General features: G+C 46.5%; 1 protein-coding gene across 3 annotated transcripts in view; it reads left to right on the top strand.

Moving 5' to 3' along the window:
* Nucleotides 1–22,701, top strand: part of SPTBN2 (spectrin beta, non-erythrocytic 2) — a 268,184-nt gene that overhangs the window by 33,299 nt on the left and 212,184 nt on the right. The window contains exon 2 of one of the 3 annotated variants that reach the window (XM_083165164.1): nt 18,349–18,487. The exons of the other annotated variants lie outside the window; for them this stretch is intronic. The gene's annotated coding sequence lies outside the window, so the exon portion shown is untranslated. The remainder of the gene's footprint in view (nt 1–18,348; nt 18,488–22,701) is intronic. 3 annotated transcript variants of the gene reach the window in all.

The raw sequence follows: 22,701 nt of genomic DNA, 5'->3' as shown, positions 1-22,701 counted from the left end.
CTGGGATTAATGGGAAGCATAACAATAATGGTATTCTGGGCTTATTTCCAAGGTTGTATGACAATCTTACTAATATAAACCTCACGACAAAAGGGAATGTAGAACAGCAACAGGTATCTGGCAGCAGAATTTTGAAAATGTTACACTGTTTATACTGTACTGTTGCATAGTTTACCATTACGCAGTAATGATTATGTTAGGACGTTAGGAAATATACTCAGCACTGCTTACCATAAAGCCTTAATATGTGTCTAGTTCACATGCTCCCTGTCACAGTGTTGAAAGTACATGCTGAGTGTTGTAGTCAGAAGGGCACATTGTCAGAGCATGACAAATAAGGCTGTCACACACAAATGAAGTTAGGATCCAATCTCAATTAATCGAAAGACTAGTGACTATATACAATTGATAAAGCATACACATATTTGCAGCATTTTTACAAAGTTGGATGGATGTAGGCCGAACTGGATTAAGTCTTTAGGGGACCCATTATGGACTGCAATTAAGAGCATAATGTAATTATTCATGAGACAGAACTGGTATGTATTATTAGACAGTCCACCACATAAGAAATATATAGCTCCATCATATATTTATGACCATACTGTACCTTCACTAAAAAGTAAAAAAATGTAAAACACTGCGCTAAAATAGCAAACAAATGTTAATATTTCATAAAAGCAAAAAAAAAATACATATGCAGGAAAATATACATAAAACAAATCCCAATCTGAGGTGTTAATATTAAAATAGGCTCAGTGCACAAAAGATTTATCTTAAAGCTTGTGAGGTCAACTAAGGTCACTTTATACATGAATATATTGACAATTTATTATTATCATGAAATTTAAATATAAGCTTAAAAATCTAAGCAGGTGGAAATTAATAACTGTATTTGCAATAGCCAGAAGAAGTCCAATTAGTAGCTGAAGCTTTTGTGATTGATGCCAATATGGTAAAGTAGCTGTTAGATGTTAGTCCAGCAAAGCAAATAATATCAATTGTTAGTAAGCAAGCAGCATATAAATAGGTTATAGTAGTTACCACTTTATGATGAAATCTGTAACTAGAACCAAAGTCAGCAATATTGCAAAGTTGATACAGGTGGCCACCTGTTAAAGGAGATATTCAGTTAGGCTCCTGGCTTCCTCCCGGTTAGCACTCCAGATAAGCCATTTCTGGGTGCGCCCAATGTAAGGTGACCTCCACAAAATAGAGCAACTGGTACCAAAGGCCAACGCATTTCTCCACCTGTATTTGCTCAGCTGCTTCCTCAGGGATGTACCTTCACTATACAGATAACTATGATATACCTCACCTGACATACAATGATCACTATACAGATGGTGGTACGGAGGGTGTAATGGTTAGCATTACTGCCTCACAGCACTGAGGACATGGGTTCTATTCCCACCATGGCCCTAACTGTGCAGAGTTTGTATATTTTCCCCGCACTTGTGTGGGTTTCCTCTGGGTACTCCAGTTTCCTCCCACATCCCCAAAAATATACTTGTAGGTTATTTGGCTCCTAACAAATATTAACCCTAGATTGAATGAGTGTGGGTGTACATGTGATAGGGAATCTACATTGTCCACTGGGGCAGGGACTGATGTGAATGTTCAAATATTCTCTGTAAAGTGCTGCGGAATATGTGTGCGCTATATAAGAAACTGTTAATAAATAAATACAGAGGTCATGTCGTATAGCACACACGTGATATACAGTACATCTATCACTATACAAAATCCCACAAATGATAAATATACAGATAACAATGATATCACACACCTGATATAACTGATTACTCTACACTTGTCACACCAATATCACATGGGTATGAGTCATATGGTCGACCTGCATTAGGTCAAAAACTGAAGGTTGATAGGGTTTAGGTGGACACCTAAAATAGGTTGGCATACTGTAGCTAAGATCAACGTGGTTGGAAAGCCGACACAAGCATTAGGTCGACAGTCAAAAAGGCGACCATCAAAAGTTTGACTTTAGGTTTTCCCTTTTTTGTTTTCCGAATGTCAACAAAGTCGACATTAACACCATCTAAGTGTAGCACTTAGCTCCCCTTCCTTCGGGAACGCTATTTTTTTCTCCCACCACCCCGTAGTGGATGGTAGGCTATGACATACCGCCTGTCGGCACATGTTGGCTCAAAAAAACATGAAAAACTCATGTTGACCTTTTGACTGTCAACCTTGCCATTGTTGACCTAATGCTTGTGTCGACCTTAGCCATGTCTACCTATTTCAGGTGTCGACCTAAACCCTATCGACCTTCAGTGGTCACCCTAATGCATGTGGAACTTCATATGGTAGAACGAATGACCGTATCCCTATCACATAGCAGATATAGAAAACACTATACACAGGTCACACAAATACCAAATACCTGATAGACCGACCATTACTCTGCTGTCCTAGGATATATTAGAATGGTAATATAGTCAGAACTATTGGATGTGGTCAGGAACCCGCCAGCTTGAAACCCAACAGTCAGAATGTGATCAATGTAATTCTGTCTGTCAGAATCCCACAGTTAGTACTGGGGTTAGGGTTATGCACTAGGGGTTTGGGGGTTAGGGTTAGTGAATAAAGAACACACAGCAGTCTGAATCCAAAGAATATAGAATGTAAGATTTCATTAGTCTGATGCCTGGTTCAGCAAAGCACGTAATCCAAGCACCAGTACAGACACGTAAACTACCCTAGTTAGATCAAAACACAGGGTCAGTGACAGTCAGACAGGGAAGTCCTATCAGAATCAGTGATCAAAGAGGCAGGCAGCAGGCAGAGGGTAATCAGCCACTGGGTCTGTAGCTTGAGACAATCAGCGATTAATTAGATCCAGGCACAAATTCAGTGGCTTGCTGCAATGAGAGATGGTAGTCAGATCCAGATACATGGATAGGGACCATACTTGCCTACCTGACCCTCTCCATGAGGGAGAAAATGCTCTTCACCTGGACTTCCCTGGTAATGTATGATTGCCATCACCTGTGGTGACTAGCCTATCCCTCCTCCTCCTAACCTCTTTCGCTCCTCCTATCCTGCCTACCCTACCCCTCCATCCGTTCCTACTTATCCTATTGTTTTTCGTTCGTCCACCCACCTCCTTTTAGTCTGTTAACTCTTATGAGTAGGGTCCTCCTTCCTCACGTACTCACCCTACCTCTTTACCTCACCTGTGCTCCTGTCCTGTTCTTCCTCTACTTCATCTTCAGTCTCCTCGACAATTTCGACACCTACTTACTTTTGATGCTGATTTTAGTTCTACCAGCTATACCCCTATTTATGCTGTATTTTATCATCACACCCTGTACGTTACCTTGTAATTTGTTTTTATGTTTGCTATGTACGGCGCTGCGGACACTTTGTGGCCCCTTATAAATAAACAAACAAACAAACTACTACTACTGTGGTGAAACACCTTTCTTATCAAAAAACTAGCTCACCACAGGTGATGGCAATCATACACTACTAGGGAAGTCCAGGAACAGAGCATTTTCTCTCTCATGTTGAGTATCAGGTAGGCAAGTATGGTAGGGAAGAGTGGTAACGGTAATCATTGGGTAGTCAGCTCCAGGCACAATGTCAGTGGCTTGCAGCTGTCAGAAGTGCCATGCTAGATCGCTCAGAACGCTCGGCAAGATTGCTCAACACACAGCGATGTGTGAGAACTGTGTGCTGAACGATCTGTCAGGGCCAGTGTTCTCCAGTGAGAACATTGGCCCTGCTCCTGTATATACACATATAATAACCAATAGCCCTAAGTACACCCATCTTAAGCCCTAAGTACACTCCTCTTTAAGGACCTTATTCTGGTTGACTCGGAAAGGATGCAAATTTTGCAGCCTTGTGGTTCCACCAAACGCTGCGCACCACCCGCACAGCCGCCCACCCTTCCCTTGCACGCCGCGCGATCCCCCGCAGGTATGCGAATGGATGTTTTGCATCCATTTGCAGCTTGCATCCGGGGAGGAAATAATTTGATGGGTGTCTTAGGTCTGCGGGCACCCTATATGGAAACGGGCGAGCAGCTGACATCTGCTGGCGTAAGCTGCCTGCCCCCCGCAACCGCATAATCGACAAATTTCCATGGGAACGTCCAGCATTTTCATGGGAACGCCCAGCATTTTCATGGGAACGCCCAGCATTTTCAAGTAAATGCCCATAAAATGCTTGGCGTTCCCATGGGCGCGGCCTCCAGCCAGCGCCCGCAGTGCTGTTTGCGAGCAGCCGGCGAATAATCATTTCGCCATGGCTGCTCGCACCAAGCGACTGTACATGCACATAATGGTTTATGCGCATGCGCAGTCACGTACCATCGCTCCCCTGCATCAACAGGCAGGGGAGCGAATGGACCAGAATAAGGTCCTATGTACACATATCCCACCCCAATATATTTAACTATATTCTCCTGTACATCTACACATCATCAATACACAGTACAGTACATATATACACAGCACACTGAATATACAAGAGATGTGCAGACTCGGATTCCAGAGATCCGAGCCCCCACGAACGTCATCATTCCGAGCCCGGTTCCGAGCAGCGCTCGGAGATTCCCGCCTGACTCGGGTCCGTCCGCGTGGTCAGAACGTCATCTCCCGGCGCCGGATTTCGCGAGGCTTTAAAAGTGGCTGCTGCGCCCGCCATCTTCCCTCCAGTCTAGTAGTGGGTTGGGAGAGGGTGTGTTGGTGCTGCTGCTGGGGCTTAAACTTGAGCTTGAGCTTGACCTTGAACGCAATATTTTTTATTCGCTGGGGCTGTCTCTCAGTGCTGCTGTTGTCTAACTGTGTACTTGTAGTACTACTGTCTCCTCTGTGCTGTCTACCTCTGGTGTGCTGTGCTGTAATTATTTTATTCGCTGGGGCTGTCTCCCTCAGTGCTGCTGTGTACTCTGTTCTCTTCTCTGCTTAGGGTGGGCTCTCCCTAGCAAGGAGGACAGTCTAACTGTGTACTTGTAGTACTACTGTCTCCTCTGTGCTGGGGCCTACCTCTGGTGCTGTGCTGTAATATTATATATTATATTAATAATTAATTATATTATATATATATAGTCCACTGGTGCTGCCTGCACTGAATCTGCCAGTATTATTTAGTTACTCAGTCCACTGTTGCCACTGGCAGTGCTACTGCCTAAGTGTACCTACCTAGTACATACTAGGCTGCTATATATAATTTAATTAAAAAATAATACTTGTGCTGCGTGGGACTGTAAAAAATAATTCCATGCTGCTGGTGCACTGACGTGTGCCACTGAGTGCCACTGCCAAGCAGTACCTAATATAATAAAATTAATTATTATAAATTCTTAGCATAGTTATCCAGCTACCTCGGTGCAAACTTTTGCGCTAAAAACAATATTGTGAGGTGTTCAGAATAGACTGGAAATGAGTGGAAATGAATGTTATTGAGGTCAATATATCGTAGGAGCAAAAAAAAAAAACAAATTCTGCTATTTTAGCAGTTTTTATGCTTTTTTAACAAAAAAATCAGAACCCAAAACCCAAAAAATCCAAACACAAAACACTTAGGAGGTGTTTTGCTAAAACCCATTAGAACCCAAAACCTCAAGGTAATCAGAACCCAAAACTCAAAAACCGAAAAGTGGCCGGTGCACATCCCTAGAATATACACATAGCCCCCAATAAACATATACAATATATATTCTCCAATGTATGCACATACTTTCCAGTATACTGTGATTATATATATGTGATTATATATGTCACTCCTAGTATATGTACACACCTCCCAGCAGGACCCTCTCCAGGAGGGACAGAATGCTCTGTTTCTGGACTTCCATCTTAATGTATGATTGCTATAACCTGTGTGGAAATACATTTCTTACCCATTTACCTGTTTGGAACAGGGGACGGCAATCATACATTAAGAGGAAAGTCCAGAAACAGAGAAAAGTGTCCCTCCTGGAGTGGGTCATGTTGGGAGGTATGTATGTATGCAAATGGTAGACATCCCTATAGGGTGACATCAGGAGTACAATACCACATGACAATGTTTGCAAGGGTTTTCCGGGTACTTTGGTTTCCTCCCACAATCCAAAAATATACTGGTAGGTCAAGTGGCTTCCAACAAAATGAACCCTAGAATGTCTGCATGTGCGTGTACATGTGGTAGTGACTGATGTGAATGTTCAAATATTCTCTGTAAAGCACGGCGAAATATGTATGCGTTATATAAGAAACTGTTAATAAATAAATAAATCAAGCATTTTGCAAAATGTTATGCATATTACCCTCTGTGGTGAAGTAGGAATGCAGTCATATTGTCGGTATGTCAACAGTTGTGAGTGGATCCAAGTCTCAGCTTGGGACATCCCGCCAGGCTCGGATCTAGAGTTTTATGCACTACAATGCCTTTTGTGGAAGTTGGTTCCAAACATTGGCCCTTATTCAGATCTGATTGCAGTACAAATTTGTTTGGAAAATGGGCAAAACCATGTGCACTGCAGGTGGGGCAGATGTAACATGTGCAGAGTGAGTTACATTTGGGTGGGGTGTGTTGAAAATGAAATCTAAATTGCATTGTCAGTATTTACCCTGCACAGAAACAAAATAACTCACACAAATCTAACTCTCTCTGCACATGTTACATCTGCAGTGTAAAATCATGCAGTCAGTATTTTCCCTGCACAGAAACAAAAAAACTCACCCATATCTAATTCTCTCTGCACATGTTACATCTGCCCCCCTGCAGTGCACATGGTTTTGTCCATCTAAGAAGGATTTTGTCAGAAAGAATGAACTAGAATAGTTAGTGCTACCAATGTTTACATTAGTAAGAAGCCGTTTAGATACTAAAAAGTGCTAAGCCCCATACACACTTGTCGGGGTGCAAGCATCAGCAAGTGCATACACACTTGCTGATGCCGGTGGGTTTTGTGATGGGGTCGTTAATGATGCGCAGGAGGGTGTCTTTAACAATATTCAGTGTACACACTAGGCGATATAGTAAAAAATATCGCTCAGAAAGCCCTTCTGAGTGATATCTTTTTCTATATCATCTAGTGTGTGTGTGTTTTAGATTCAGTGGTACAATTATGGTTCCCTGAAGCAGAGTGCATACCTCCCAACAGTCCCGATTTTATCGGGACAGTCCCGATTGTCAGGGCCTGTCCCGATGTCCCACCCGCGGGCGGCAGTGTCCCGCGGTGTGGGGGGGCTGTTGGGAGTCCCCCCTGTCAGCTGCTAAGCAGCGGGGAATAAACGCTGTGCGCATGCGCACAGCATCTATTCCCGCAGCCAGGGGACTGGGGGCATGGCTAGAGGCTCACAGAGCCTCTGGGTCATGCCCCCATAGCGGCAAAATGGGGGCGTGGCCTCGCGGAAGAGCCGTGAGTATAGACCACGCCCCAAATTAGGCCACGCCCCCCAAATTTCGACGCGTCTCCGGCGCGCAGGAGCATCGTCCCGCCTGCAGAGCTTCAAAGGTTGGGAGGTATGAGAGTGAGTAGGTGATGCATCATCATATGAGGTTAGAGAAGAAAATGCCTGACTATGGCCTTTATTCAGATCTGATCGCAGTACAATTTTGTTTGGAAAATGGGCAAAACCATGTGCACTGCAGGTGGGGTAGGTAACATGTGCAGAGAGATTTGTGTGAATTATTTTGTTTCTGTGCAGGGTAAATTCTGGCTGCATTATTTTTACACTGCAATTTAGATTTCAGTTTCAACACACCCCACCCAAATTTAACTCTCTCTGCACATGGTTTTGCCCATTTTCCAAACAAATTTGTACTGCAATCAGATCTGAATAAGGGCCTATGTGTGAACCAGATTCGGCCCTCTATATTCCCCACTACATATACATGCACACATATTCATTCTAGGGTTAATTATTGTTGGGAGCCAATTAACCTAAAAGTATATTTTTGGATTGTGGGAGAAACCGGATCACCCGAAGGAAACCCCACACAAACACAGGAGAATATACAAACTCTGCAGAGTTTGAACCCATGACCTCAGTACTGTGAGGCAGTAATGCTATCCATTACATTATCCGTGCTGTCCGTGATGGCACTTGCTGCTCGTTCCACTTTGCAGCAGATCTGACAATTTGAGGCCTGTACTCATGGGGCAATTTTCTAAGGGATCAGACTAGACCATTTTGAAAGTTAGCAAAGATTGATTCACGTGTACAGGGAATAGCGATGGAGATGTGCGGTCACGCAAGTCGCCATTGCCCACAGGGATAATCAGTGCATGCACTGTCTATCCTGCTAAGATTGCAGCATTTTGCCTGTTAGCATAGGTAAAATGCTGCTCCGCATGTATGGCTCAGCACACATCGCTGGTGTTCGGCGACTGTGCTGAGCAATCCGTGCTTAAGCATGTCTTCAGCACCAGCTCCCCCATCATCCTGTAAGCCTCACATCACCCAAGTTGGTCCCACTTTTGCTGATAGCTCAAGGAGATGTTATACTGGCCATACACTTATGCGATTGTATGCAATGCAACATCGAAGTGAGATGTCCCATCGCATCCAATCGCATCTTAAGGTGCAAAAAGGTGCAAAAAGTGCTCTCTTCCAGCACCCGATGTCGCATACTATCTGCGATGGCACATCGGGTGCTGGAAGAGGGCGTGTGGCGCAGTAGCTTAACCTCTGATTGAGAGAGCTCAAACAATCAGAGGGCTGCCCAGTGTTTAAAAATAAATTCAAATTCTGCTACCGCCAACAGCCACCGCCTGCTAGTGCTCCTTCTCAGCGCTACACTACTCCAACCGACTCCGCCAGTGCTCCCTCCGGCCCCCTCTCCCAGAACCGATGTCATTGAAAACGCTCCCTTTACCCCCCACCCAGCAATTGCAATTGAGTGATTGCATTTTGTTAAAAACCACATCTGATGGGTTCCTGCAATCCGATAAATATTATGTGCAGCACATAATATCTATCAACGCGACATTCGACCGGCGGGCCCGCGTATCACGTCCGGGGACCCATTCGATGTGACCGCATTTGATTTTGACCGCATCTGTGTGATAAATTGAAGGATTGCATGCAATATCGCCCTAGTGTATGGAGACACACAGGACACACCCATGCAAGTTTCATCATAGGTTCCTCCAACTCAGACTTGCCCATCTGACTGCCAACAGTGAAGAGGGGTTTGTCATGCTTTACACTGCTCCACAGTCCAGTGTTGTGTCCTTTACACCCCTTCATCCTACGCTTGGCAATGGGCTTGGTGATGTGAGGCTACAGTTGCTGGGCCATGGAAACCCATTCTATTAAGCTCCCATCATCCAGGTTTTGTGTTTACATTGGATCTCTGGCGACTTTTACTCCATGCGTCTTAGCAGTTCTTCACTGGATCTGTAATTATTTATGTGGACTTCCTTTTTGTAGCTGAGTTGCTGTTTATTTGTTTATTTATTTATTAACAGTTTCTTGCATAGCGGAGCAAATTCTGTTGCTGTTCCTAAATACTCCACTTTCTAATACTCTCACTAACAGCTGACTGTGGAATATCAGCAAGGATAAAATATCACAAACCGTCTTATTGCAAAGGCAGCCTCCTATCAAAGAACAATACAAAGGTGGCATCCTATCACAGTACCACACAAAGGTGGCATCCTATCACAGTACCATACAAAGGTGGCATCCTATCACAGTACCATACAAAGGTGGCATCCTATCACAGTACCACACAAAGGTGGCATCCTATAACAGTACCAAAAAACTGGCATCCTATCACAGTACCATACAACAGTGGCATCCTATCGCAGTACCATGCTGGAAGTTACTGGACACTTCAGAACAACCCATTTTGAAAAAAATTATGTGCAAATGGAGACTACATGGCTAGGTGCTTGACTTTATAAATCTGTGTCAATGGGTCTGATTGAAACCCCTGAATTTTATATACTTTTGTCCACATCATACCTCCCAACATGATCCTCTCCAGGAGGGACAGAATGCTCTATTCCTGGACTTTCCTCTTAATTTATCATTGTCATCACCTGTGTTGAACACCTTTCTTATCCATTAACCTGTTTATAACAGGTGATAGTAATCATAAATGAAGAGGGAAGTACAAAAACAAAGCATTGTGTCCCTCCTGGAATGGATCATGTTGGGAGTTATGCCATATAGTGTATGAAAAGTGGAGCGCACCTGCAGCCAAGGAGTAGAACTAGAAGACCAAACTGGGTCACACATTTGCAAAGGCTGGTGAACATAACGGAGTACTCTTACTAATGCCAGGCGGATATCACCTAGAAACACTAGTAGGATTTATATTGCAGAGATAAGAGGTGATGGATTATCAGCCCAACCAACACATACATGGTAAATAAGCTTGCATGCATCCACAAAGCAAGTTTCCAACTACAGGACCTTATTCAGATTGATACGAATGCACGGAGGACCGATGTTTTGTGTTTGCACATGCGCAGGGGCGTTTCTGCGCGTGTGCAGACACAGGGTGCGCGCACCCACGGTGAACTTTCGGTTCGCCGGGTGCACGCACCCTACACACCGTGTGGGGGGGCAGAGAAGGGTGGGGGCGCCGGCCAGCCCCATTAGCATATGGGAACGGGCAGCATTCCATGGGCGTTACCATGAGAACATGCGGGCGGCGGGCAGCTGACATCACCGGATGTCAGATGCCCGCCCTGTCCTTGCACAGAACGTCTGCAGTTTAGAGTGCCTATATAGGTCTCTCTGAACTGCGTGTGCGGGAGAAATCATTTGATGGTCAGCGACCATCGAATGACTTCTCTCCACCTGCGAATGATTATGCGAGTGATTATGTACATTATCCATTCGCAGTCGTGTGGGGGGGGGTACTGCGTGCGAGGGGGAAGCGGCCGGCACTGCGGGCAGAGGGCGGCGTCTGATGGATTAACAAGGCTGTGAATTTCACAGTCATAAGGCCCACAGTGTAGAAGCGCGCTCAGTGAAATACATATGCAAAAGCAGAACCCACAGCTTGTAACATCAAAATGTTGCAACCTGTTTTGCTGCAGAAACTGATTTTCCTGAATTACGGCAAGGATTTCACTCATCTCTTATTTTACCTAATTTCTTTAAATACTACATAACATAGTATTTTATAGTATACATAGATATATAAATATTTTATAGTATACATTGCTATATAAACATCAGATACCCATAACAATTGTATTGAATATGTCTGGCAAAGCAGTCTACGTTATTGGTATCTGATGTTTATATATCTATGTTTATTATAAATGTCTTATGTACTTATAAACATTTAATATCGTTAAGTCAAAAAGTAAGTTTAAGACTCAGAAATGATGTTCTTACATTTGTAGTTTTAGTCCAAAATGACCTTTCTGTAACATGATAAGAGGCCTGCTGGATCTTTAATAAAAAGAGCAACAGAAGCCTAAACTTCATCATACCACTTGAATACCTTCATCTGTCACTACCCAGCTGCTGCCCGCAGGAGACAAACCACAGTTGTGCACTTATTGTTGAAAAAATGATAAAGGGAGATAGAATTTCATACACACCCCTAATATGTGGAGTAATCATACTTGTTTTAAAGAAACAGGGCGGGATGTTGTAACATCCGCGGCCCCCTTCGCCGGCTACCGCATTATTAATAACGGCATATGCTATAACATATGCCGTTATTCATGCAAGGGACAGCTCTTGCGGTAAGCGCTGTCCCTTGCGATGCGGTGCCGGCGCTGGACTTCCGGGTCTGTGACCCGGGAGTCCATCTGCGCATGCGCAGACCCCGGCGCCGGCCGCAGGGCACGCTGGGAGGGATCCGTGACGGATCCCTCAAACAGCGCTGCGGTAAGAAGCCATAGGCTTCTGCAGGGATTCGCCAGCTTTAGCTGGCGATTCCCTCCGCAGCGCTGACACTGCGGAGGGGGCATATAGCATATAGAAATGCGGTAGAAACCCCGAAAACGGGGTTTTTACCGCATTTCTGCTATATAGCATCCCGCCCACAATGAGTACAGCGCTGAAATACCATATATGCAGTGTTTCTTACTGCTAATATACTGTAGTTACTTTAGAGATAGATATTTGCATGACCAAGTGCTGAGCAGATGGTACTGCCAAATTTAGCTACAACTTTGTAGCCATATTCTTCCTTCGCTTGGTCATTCTGGCGCAAGCCATATTCTTCCCTCGCCTGGTCATTCTTTCATCTGTACTTTTTCCCCCAAAAAAGTACAGATGAAAGAACCTTATAATCATAGTTGCCTACCCTCCTGCATTCTGCAGGAGACTCTCTGAAATAGTAGTATTTTCCCTCTCTCCCTGAAATCTCTCTCATTTCACCTAGCCCATATTATGTAGCTGTTACATTTTTGGGGTAAAAAAGGAATGAGAGATCGCGTGCCCCTTGGCAAACGGAGCCTGCCACCGGTCCCCGCCGCCTCCCCCGCTGGCCCCCTCGCTGCCCTGACCCCCCCTCCCAAACTGGGCAGCGTCTCCATGAAGCGGAGACGGGCAGGGAGACGCTGCCCAGCCGCTGCGATACTGGGACGCACATGCGTGTGAGACGCACGTGTGAGACGCACGCGCGTCCCAGTCTCTATAGCCGGTGCTAGCCAGGGCAAGGGATCTGGCGAGCGCCGGCCAAGGATGGCTGACGCTCCATCTGTACATTGACGCAACAGCACCATTCCCCAGCATTGGGGATAAAACACTATGTATTATTGTGCCCCTAACGTTTTTAAAATTAAGGGTCCCGCTTCTCCTGCTTAACGTGGAGAAGCGGGCACCCGTTATGGGCAAATGTATCATCCTCCACGATAACGGCTCTCCTTATCGGCTCCCAGGCTGCCCTGCACATGCGCAGATGTTCTCTCCTCCTGGCCGACTGTAATGGGCATGCGCAAGATCTCGCTAAAACTGCGAGATGTCCAGCGCAGCCCGGAGCCAGAAGCAGAGATAGCATTGTCCCTGCAATTGGAGATAAGACAACCCTAGCCTTGAGCTGTCAATACATCACTGGGGGATTGCAGGGGACAGCCCCGCCAAGCATTACTCAGCAGGCTGTCCCTAGAGCAACCTTATGTGCGCTGTTCATACATGTGAACAAACGTAATCCCCCCCGGAGTTAACCAGTGTTAAATGCAGAAAAAGCTTAACGCTGGTTCTGCCCCAATGACCCCAAGTGATCCCTATGGCTACATGCATTTCTTGTGGCCGTTTAAATGGAACCACATGCAAAGCACAATAGATGAACAATCCCCTATCAATATAACTGAAATAAGTTACACACTGTGCCAGATAGAGCCCCTTAGACACACTGTGCCAGGATTGCGCACACCGTAATGCCCATTAAATATTATGCCACAAATACAAATTTGGCTCCCCGCAGCCAAAAAAGTTTGTGGTGCCCATCCCCCCCTTCGATGGCATTTTGGTTAAGCAAAAAGGGGGGGGGGGATGTGTATATCTTTCTATGACCATAGTTGACATTCTGAAGTGGGGGTATGGAAAATTTAACAGTATGGCTGGGGATCTGAGTGCAAGAACTACAGGGACTGAGGAACAATGGGGAAACATACATGGGAAGGGGGGCGGGCTTTCAGAGACATACACAAAATACATTTATGGGGGATTAACAGGTAGTAACACTATCAGGCAGGCAGAGCACTTATAGGAGGAGCCCAGTGCAGGGTGCACAGTACATGCACAGGAAGACCTGTGTCCCTGTGAAAACAGACATCAGGGTCCTCCATCTGAGGCTGTGGCTACTAAATGTGGGCACTTCCGTTCTTGCTCCCCGCTGTCACTCCTTTCTCGCTGTCCAACCGTCACCAGAGCTGATGCGCTGTAGGGAAAGCCAACATTGTCGGGCCGCCTTGACTCCTTGGATGATCACCCGTGATGTGTGGGGGCCCCTGGATGATCACCCGTGTTGCCCTGCCTTTTACCCCCCAGTGATCAGGTCTGAATCAGGCCCATAGTTCACATGCATCCACTACAACTACAACTTTAAAGATGCCTCAGTACTTGTGTAGTTTCACGGCGCCGCCGCGCGCACACTCTGTCTCTGAAACTTGGCAGCCTGCCAGAGGCGTGCCGCTCTAGCTCTGTCTGACTGTGCGCTTGCCACTCTAGCTGTAAGCTACGTATTGTCAGCTTACGTTATCAGCGTAACACCGGGCAGCAGCAGCAGCATTGCGCTGCCCAGGCGCTGACAGGTCACTGTGGTACTTGTAGTTCCACAGTGAAATAGGCAGCCCTGCACACCGCTGACAATGGGGGCATGTAAAAGTGGACACCCCGGGCACACCCCGGCACACCGCTATCAAAGGGGGAGTCCCCCATGCAGACGCTAAATTTAGACGCAAATGCGTCTGAAACCCCAATTTTCTGCAAGCCGCTAAGATGGGGGAGTCAGGATTCAGACGCTTTAGCATCTGAAACCCGGACTACCTGCTAGCCGCTAAGAAGCCGGGGTTTCTGGACTTAGGCGCTAAAGCGTCTGAAACTCGACTACCTGCTAGCCGATAAGAAGCCGGGGTTTCTGGACTTAGACGCTAAAGCCTCTGAATTTAGTTGGGTCTAGGGGTACATCTAAATTTAGACGCTAAAGCATCTAAATTTAGTTGGGTCTAGGGGTACACTATTAAAACCTGTCCACAGTGGCACTAGTCGACGCAACAGCTGTCGACCTTTTTCAATTCCACTATCCACGCCAACCCGAAGCGTGGCGAGCGCAGTGAGCCCCGCGAGGGGCGGCAGTACGCGTCCTATGACCTTTTCATATCCACTATCCACGTCGGCGTGGAGTTGTTTTTATAAAGTGTGGCGAGCACAGCGAGCCACCGAGCCCGAAGCGTGGCGAGCGCAGCGAGCCCTGCGAGGAGACGCGGACACCTTCACAGCTATCTGCGTCCCCTCGCGGGCTTCACAGGTGTCCGCGTCTCCTCGCGGGGCTCGCCACGCTGCGCTCGCCACACTTTATTAAATTAACTCCACGCCGACGTGGATAGTGGGGGTATGAAAAGGTCGTAGGATGCGTACCGCTGCCACTCGCCACGCTTCAGGTTTGCATGGATAGTGGTGCTGTTTCAGAAACACATTCACACCTGCACACTCATACACCTGAGACAGTAATGACGACATTTTTGGTAACTGTTAACTGTTTTTTAGTTAAAATTTAACTTGTGAGAACTGAGGATAAAAATTATTCGGCCGGCTCGGCGCTGTCATCATCCTTCTCGATCAGGGGGAGCAGGGTCAGAGCATGAAGGATGCGTTTTAAGGGGTCCTGGGCACCTAAACTCTGCCTTCACATGAACTTCCCGAGGTACGAGTCCAGGTGATGGCGCACGGTCTCCCTTTGGCGCTTATTGCGCCACTTACAGTTGCGCCACAGGCGCTTTATGTTTTGGGTGTGCACCCCAGTGTCCGGGTCAACGAAATTATACTTGTGGTTGACCTTCCCATGCAGGTAACCGGCCTGCTCGAGCTGCTGGGTGTTGTACGCCCTCCAACAGTCTGTGTAGACGGTGGTGCCCGGTTCAACATGGGCCTCAATGGCAGCCATCAGGGTGGCCGCATCCCGCCGCTCCACCGCAGTCATGAAGCACTGCCCGGTCTCCCTGGAGATGCCCCCGAACACCCACTGCTGGGGCAGGAGCCGTCCCACGTTACTCTTCCTCTTCACATAGAGGCTCTCATCCACCTCAACGATGTGACCCAGGCCTCCGATCCGCTGCTGAGGCTGAGCCAGCAGGTCCACCGTGCAGGCCTCCCTCATGAGGTTGTTATACTGGACGGCAGTTTTTTGGGAGATGTTGAGCTGGCGATCACAAAACTTGATGCTGGTCAGCTCTTCCGCCCCAGCAATAGAGGAACCGGATCAGGGTCACGAAGCTGAGGTGAGACCCCCGGAACCTCATGCTCACCTTCTTGCAGCAGCTGCGAATGTGGCAGCGCCACATGCGCTCTTTGACGCTCAGCATCATGGGTTGGCCATTGGGGCAGGTCTGGGTCTGCGGCAGGAACTGACGGGCCTGCAGGAAAGCAACCGCCTCCTCTTCCGTCTGCGGCAGACTAAACAGTGTCAGACGCTCCATCGCCATAGTCAGGTTCGCCACTGCCATTATACACCTCCGTCTCTCACACATGCTACTACTGACTGACTACGCTAACTGCGTAGTGCTCTGACTGACTACGTTACGCTGTCCGCGCGGGGCTAAGCATTGAATACAAAGCGTCTAAAAGCGCCTAAAATGTTAGCGTCTACATTGGGGACACCCCCTTTGGTAGCGGTGTGCCGGGGTGTGTAGTTTAGAAGCCCCGCTTGTGTCCTGTTTACACGCTACATTTCATTACATTACAGCTAGAGTGGCACGCGCAGCGCTACGTTACATTACATTACATTATAGCTAGAGTGGCACACGAGCCTCTGGTAGGCTGCCAAGTTTCAGAGACAGAGTGTGCGCGCGGCGGCGCCGTGAAACTACACAAGTACCGATGCCTCTTACCCAGAATAATGGTCCCCATTTAACATTTAGTGAGATTGCTATCATCACGTGTTTCTTATGTTGATCTATCTATATGCTACAGATAGCAGTGTTTAACTAATAGGAGGCAACAGTATTAGACATATTTCCTCTGCCCGTACCAGAACAGTAACTAGACATTTTACTGCCTTGCGCCAGAAAGAGAATGGTGCCCCCTTCTTCTCCCAAAGTCCTGATATTCAAAATTCCACTGGATTTTGGTAAGTATTGCCATCCTAAGCCACCCCTTCAGCAGCCTAACCTGGACCTGCCCCACCAGCAGCCTAAACTTTACCCACCCCTATCCCCCCCACACACAGCCTAACCCGCCCCCACCCCTCCAGCAGCCTTACCCTAATCGACCACTAACTCACCCCTCCCACAGCTCTCCAGCTACCTAACCCTAACCCACCCCTTCAGCAGCGTAACCCTTACCCACCCCTCCAGCAGTCTAACCTTAACCCACCCCTCCAGCAGCCGAACCCACCCCTCCAGCAGCCTCACCTTTACCAACCCTCCCACCCCTAACCTACCCTTCAAGCAGCGTAGACCCGACCCAACCCACCCCTCCCTTCCAGCAGCTGGACATTAACAATCCCCTCTTAAAGCATAACCCTAACATTTCCCTCCAGCCAGTGGTGTAACTGTGGCAGGTGCAGGGTGTGCACTTGCTTTAACCCCCCCCCAGCTAGTAGTAGCTGTGAGAAGTCGTCTCTCCTCTGACCCCCCTCCCCCTGCAGAAACATGTCTTTCTCAGTTATAAGATGATGCCTGGAGTAGTGGCTGTCTAGGGTCACTACCTAGGGGATGGGCAACCTAAATTTAACACTCCCCCATGTATCTCACTACAATACTTAGCATTGAGATTCATCAGGATTTTGAGTGCCAAGATTGTGACCATCAGTATAAGTGCTATTGCCATATTTGATAAACAGGCTCCAGAGGCATAGAGAAGCCTTCATCTGTCAAAGCGACACAAATAGAGAAGTATAGATGTACATATCATGGTGTGATGGCATAAGGATTAATGGTGTGACCAAGGATGAACTTGATAGAATACACATGACACAAGGGAGCTTTATGTTCTGATCAAGTTTCCTAGTGACCTACTGAGAGATAAATTGCCTCATGGCAAAATTTAAGGATGGGGATAGTGATGTTGGACCATTCCTGAGTCCCCGTTACAGCTCTTCTAAACATTTGCAGGTGTCTGCACATATGCAGTTTTGCCCCAATTGGAAACTGAAAGTCCATAGATGGCTACACTTCCTATGTGCATGCTCAGAAGGACATAGCAGTTGCCAATGAATTAGCGACCTGGACCCAAAGCCACCCATACAGTATACTAAATCACAACATATTTGAATTTCATAATATGCTGCTTTAATAATCTTGAAATAGTCTTCTTATTATATTGTTATTATTGCAGTAACATCACTACTACTACTACTACTAATAATAATAATAATAATAATAATGAATCAAAACAAACAATCAAAAGTAGAAAATCTAGGAGCAGGAAGTCAGTGGAATAGAAAAATATAGATAACTAATATATTTATGACTCAATAACTTACAATGGCAATAATGTACATACTGTATATGTAAGTGGAGATATATTATGTCATTTAGAATCCCATGTCCCATATCAGACCAGGGGAGCTGCCCTTTTTTTTAATGAAAATAAAATTAAGGTGTTTTTTTTTTTTTTTTACTGCAAGGGCTGTTAAATGCGCTGTAGTCCAGGGGTGAGCCAAGAGTGCTGTATAATTCATGGGGTGTTGCTAAGTAAGGTGTGCTGCTCTTTTTTATAATTAAAAGAATACACATTATTATTTTTACTGCAGGAATTTGTCTGCCGTATAATTCCATGCCTGCCGCTATGTGTGCCGTAACAGTCCAGGGGTGCCGCCATCTGTGCCGTATAATTCCATGTGTGCTGTATCAGGTCAGGGGTGCCACCATCTGTGCCGTATAATTCCTGGGGTAAGCCAAGTCTGCCGTATAATTCATGGGGTGCTGCCAAGTGTGCTGTATTAGTCCAGGGGTGATGCTAAGCGTGCCATATCAGTCCAGGGGTGATGCTAGGTGTGCCGTATCAGACTAGGGGGGATGCTAAGTGTGCCATATCAGTCCAGGGGTGATGCTAAATGTGCCGTATCAGTCCAGGGGTGATGCTACCTGTGCCATATCAGTCCAGGGGTAATTCTAGGTGTGCAGTATCAGCCTAGAGGGTATGCTAAGTGTGCCATATCAGTCTAGTGTTTGTGCCGCACACTTGTGTGGCTTATCATAGTTATCAGCTACCTCGGTGCAACCTTTTGCCCTAAAAACAATATGGTAAGGTGTGAGCTGTTCAGAATAGACTGTAAATGAGTGGAAATTAATGTTATTGAGGTTAATATAGCGTAGGAGCAAAAAAAAAAAAATTATGCGATTTTAGCAGTTTTTATGCTTTTTTAACAAAAAAATCAGAACCCAAAACCCAAGAAATCCAAACACAAAACACTTAGGAGGTGTTTTGGCAAAACCCATTAGAACCCAAAACCTCAAGGTAATCAGAACCCAAAACCCGAAAAGTGGCCGGTGCACATCTCTACTCAGAAGGCCCACACATCTTTGCGTGTGTGGTGAGCTTCTGAGCCATCAGTTGCCGGAAACATCACCCGAAGCCACCGCTGTTCAGCTGCTGCTGCTGTGCCGCGCTGCCTCTCTGCTAAGAGCAGCGTGTGACACAGGCCGCCTGCTCACCCGCCGCCAGGAGACAGTGACCCGGAAGAGTAGGTGAGCTGAGCGTCCTGCTGCCTTGCCCCGGAGCATGAGCGGGGAGCTGGGAGGGAGGGAGGGAGGCAGAAGAGGGTGAAGCAGTACTACTAGCCACCAATGGTTAAACCTTTTTTGGGGGGGGGGGTGCCACTAGTCACCAATGTTTATTTGGTTGGGGGACACACTATGCCACCAATGTTTATTTGTTTGGGGTGTGGGGGGGCACTATGCCGGCAACGTTTATTTATTAAGGAAATTTATATTATTTATTTAGGAAATTACTGTCTATACCGTATAACATTATTTTTGTGATGAAGTGCAGTTTTTTACGTCACTTTCTGTACCAGTTGTGACATTTGAAATCTGCCATGCTGAATCTCCCGTTATGAATCTCTGGCAATGTAGGGTCCTTAAGACCCAGGGCTAAAAGTGGTACAGGATATCTGTTAGAACTCATTTCACTTTGCCACCTCTACTGTAATCACAAGTCCACCACTGACATACATCCTTGATTGTTCAAAACAACATATGTTTCTTTGATAAGCACTGTTGCCTTACCACTGTCATTTATGCTTTACTGGGGACAGAGTTCAGTTCCAAACAATCCAACAGCTGTTCCAGAGTGCAAGAAGAACTGTGTATGTTAATATGAGCAACTGCAGCAGGTGCTGCTGGGGCGTGTAATCACATATGGGGGAGAGGGATGGATGATGTGGGAGGTGAATACAAAATACTTTCAGAATTACTTGTAAGGGAAAAAAGGGAAAGAGGGAGGATTTTTTGTAACACTACAGTATTACAGTATCCTGTAAGACATCACTAGAGGGCCCCCTTACTCTTAGAACAGATGCAACACACAAACATACAGATAGATTGATTAAGAGGGCCCTGCTGCAAGCTTACAGTCTATAGGGACACAGGAGGGAAACACAAGGACAGGCACCAGTAATAGCATAGCAGTCCCACAAAGTTGCAAGTCCAGAATGGAAGCTATATAATACATAAGTGCCTCAGAGGGTTATGCGTGTGGTACCTAAATATGATAGGCTTGCCTGAAGAGGTGAGTTTTCATGGAACTCTTGAAAGTCTGGAGGCTAGTAGAGAGTTTTATTGTGCGTGAAAGGGCATTTCATAGGGTGCAAGCAGCCCAATAAAAGTCCTGTAAGAGTGAATGGGAGCTGGTGATCTGCGCAGAAGAGAGACGAAGATCCTGTGCAGAGCGGAGTGGCCAAGATGGGAGATGCTTTGTGACAAGTAAAGAGATATATGCTAGTGCAGTATGGTTAGTGAGTAGAAGTATTTTATATTGAATATGGTAAAAAACAGGCAACCAATGGAGGGATCAGCAGACGATGAGCGTTTTGCTTGGAAGATCAGCCTGGCAGCAGCATTTAAAATGGATTGCACTGGTGTGAGTCTGTTCTTGGGAAGACTAGTTAGGAGACTACTGCAATAGTCAATGTGGGATATAATGAGTGCATGGGTAGGAGATTTAGTAGTGTCTTGTGTGAGATAGGGTTGTATTTTGGATATGATTTTTAGATGATTGTAACAAGATTTGGAGACAGTTCAGAGTCGTGGATGACCCCTAAGCAACGAGCTTGTGGGGTAGGGTAGATTGTCAAGTTGTCAACAGTTATGGAGATATCAGGATGGTAACTGTTCTTGGCTGGTGGGAATATAAGTAATTCCGTTTTGGAAATATTGAGTTTGAGGTGGCAAGAAGACATCCAGGATGAGATGGCAGAGAGGCATTCAGAGACTCGGCCCAAGACCACTGGTGACAACTCTGGGGTTGATAGATAGATTTGAGTATCGTCCGCATACAAGTGATACTGAAATCTGAAAGAGCTGATTAGTTTACCAAGAGATGAGGTATAGATTGTGAAAAGCAGAGGACCTAAAACTGAGCCTTGCAGAACTCCATCTGATAGAGGTAGTGAAGAGGAGGTAGAGTCATAGAAACGAACACTGAAAGAGCGATTAGATAGGTAAGATGAGAACCAGGAAATGGCTGTATCAATAAAACCTAGGGAGTGCAGTGTTTATATGAGTAGAGTGTGATCAACAGTGCCAAAACGCAGCAGAAAGATCTAGAAATATAAGTAGTGCTCCTGCGACCAGCTGATTCCCTCTGCGGCTCCTCCGGCAGAGGTTCCCATTCATCAGCGACCTGCTCAGCAATAAATCGCCCCCGTGTGTACACAGCTCAAGTAAAATCAGAGACTGAACAAAGCCTGGTGAAAACAAGGTCAAGGCAGTGGCCTTCCTCATGAGTAGAGGAGGTAAAGCTGTGTACACAGGGTGGGCGATATATTGCTGAGCAATATATTGCTCAGTGTCTCCTTTTCACCAGCGACCAGAGATGGTCGCTGATGAAAGGGAACCTCTACCGGGGGAGCCGCAGAGGGAATCAGCTGGTCGCAGAAGCAGCGATCATAAGGGGGTTAAAAATGGGCTATTTATCGCCGATGCACACTCCAATCGCTGGCAATATGGTCGCTCAGCCAAGTAAAGCTTTGACATTACTAAATGGACCATTTTTATAGAACCTGCATAACCACATGGTTAAAAACAGTATTTTCCTTTCAGCAAGATTACTGTATAATAAATATAAATGAAGCACTAGAAAATATATGTACTTACTTTGTGTATGTGTTGGGAGTAGTCCAGATTATAGGGGTGGGGGGAGGACATTTGGAGGGCGTGAGGATGGAAGGAAGTGGAGCAGCAGAGAGAGACAATGGCTAAGGAGAGTGAGACTGGTGGTGAGAGGGTAGAGGCCCGTCCATAGGCAGAAAGTAACCAGCCAATGACTGAGCTGGGGGCGGGGCCGGAGCTCCGTGCATTGCATGCATAGCAGGATGCCTGATGAAAGAAGTAGGGCTATATGGACAAGATCTATGCCCTCCGGCCAAGCCCACTACTGCCTGGGGGCAGATTTCACCCTGCCCGTCCTGCTCAGCCTATTAATGCTTCCCAGAGGCACTGGAGGGCAGGTAGCCGCCGATCATATATACACAGGAGTGACGTTGGCAGTCATTGTCAGCGCAGTAGCAGCTGACAGCTCCCCAGCAGCCTGGTGTCAGTCAGACTCGCCTCTGATCAATGTGGATCGCAATGGGGCTGGCTGGCTACTAGTGACTTCACATGTACCGAATAGGCCCTGGGCACTTGCGTAATCATGGTTTTTGGACCATTACCGGTTACCTGCAAAAACCGAGAGGAACACCAAGGTTTGCGGGGCAGCGGGAGGGTCCGGTAAAAAGCGGGAGCCTCCTGCTGAAACCGGGAGGGTAGGCAAATCTGGTGATAAGCCAGCAGCCAATCAGCTGCTAACTGCCATGTCAAACATTGTGTTTGAAATATGACAGGAAGGAGCTGATTGGTTGGTGGTTTAACACTCACTATTTTATCTCTTTTCAAGCTTAGTA

This window comes from Crinia signifera, chromosome 11 (genome assembly GCF_055691185.1).
Source record: "Crinia signifera chromosome 11, ASM5569118v1, whole genome shotgun sequence".
NCBI lineage: Eukaryota > Metazoa > Chordata > Amphibia > Anura > Myobatrachidae > Crinia > Crinia signifera.
Note: the sequence above shows the minus strand (reverse complement) of the source record. Positions and strands in the feature narration are given on the sequence as shown.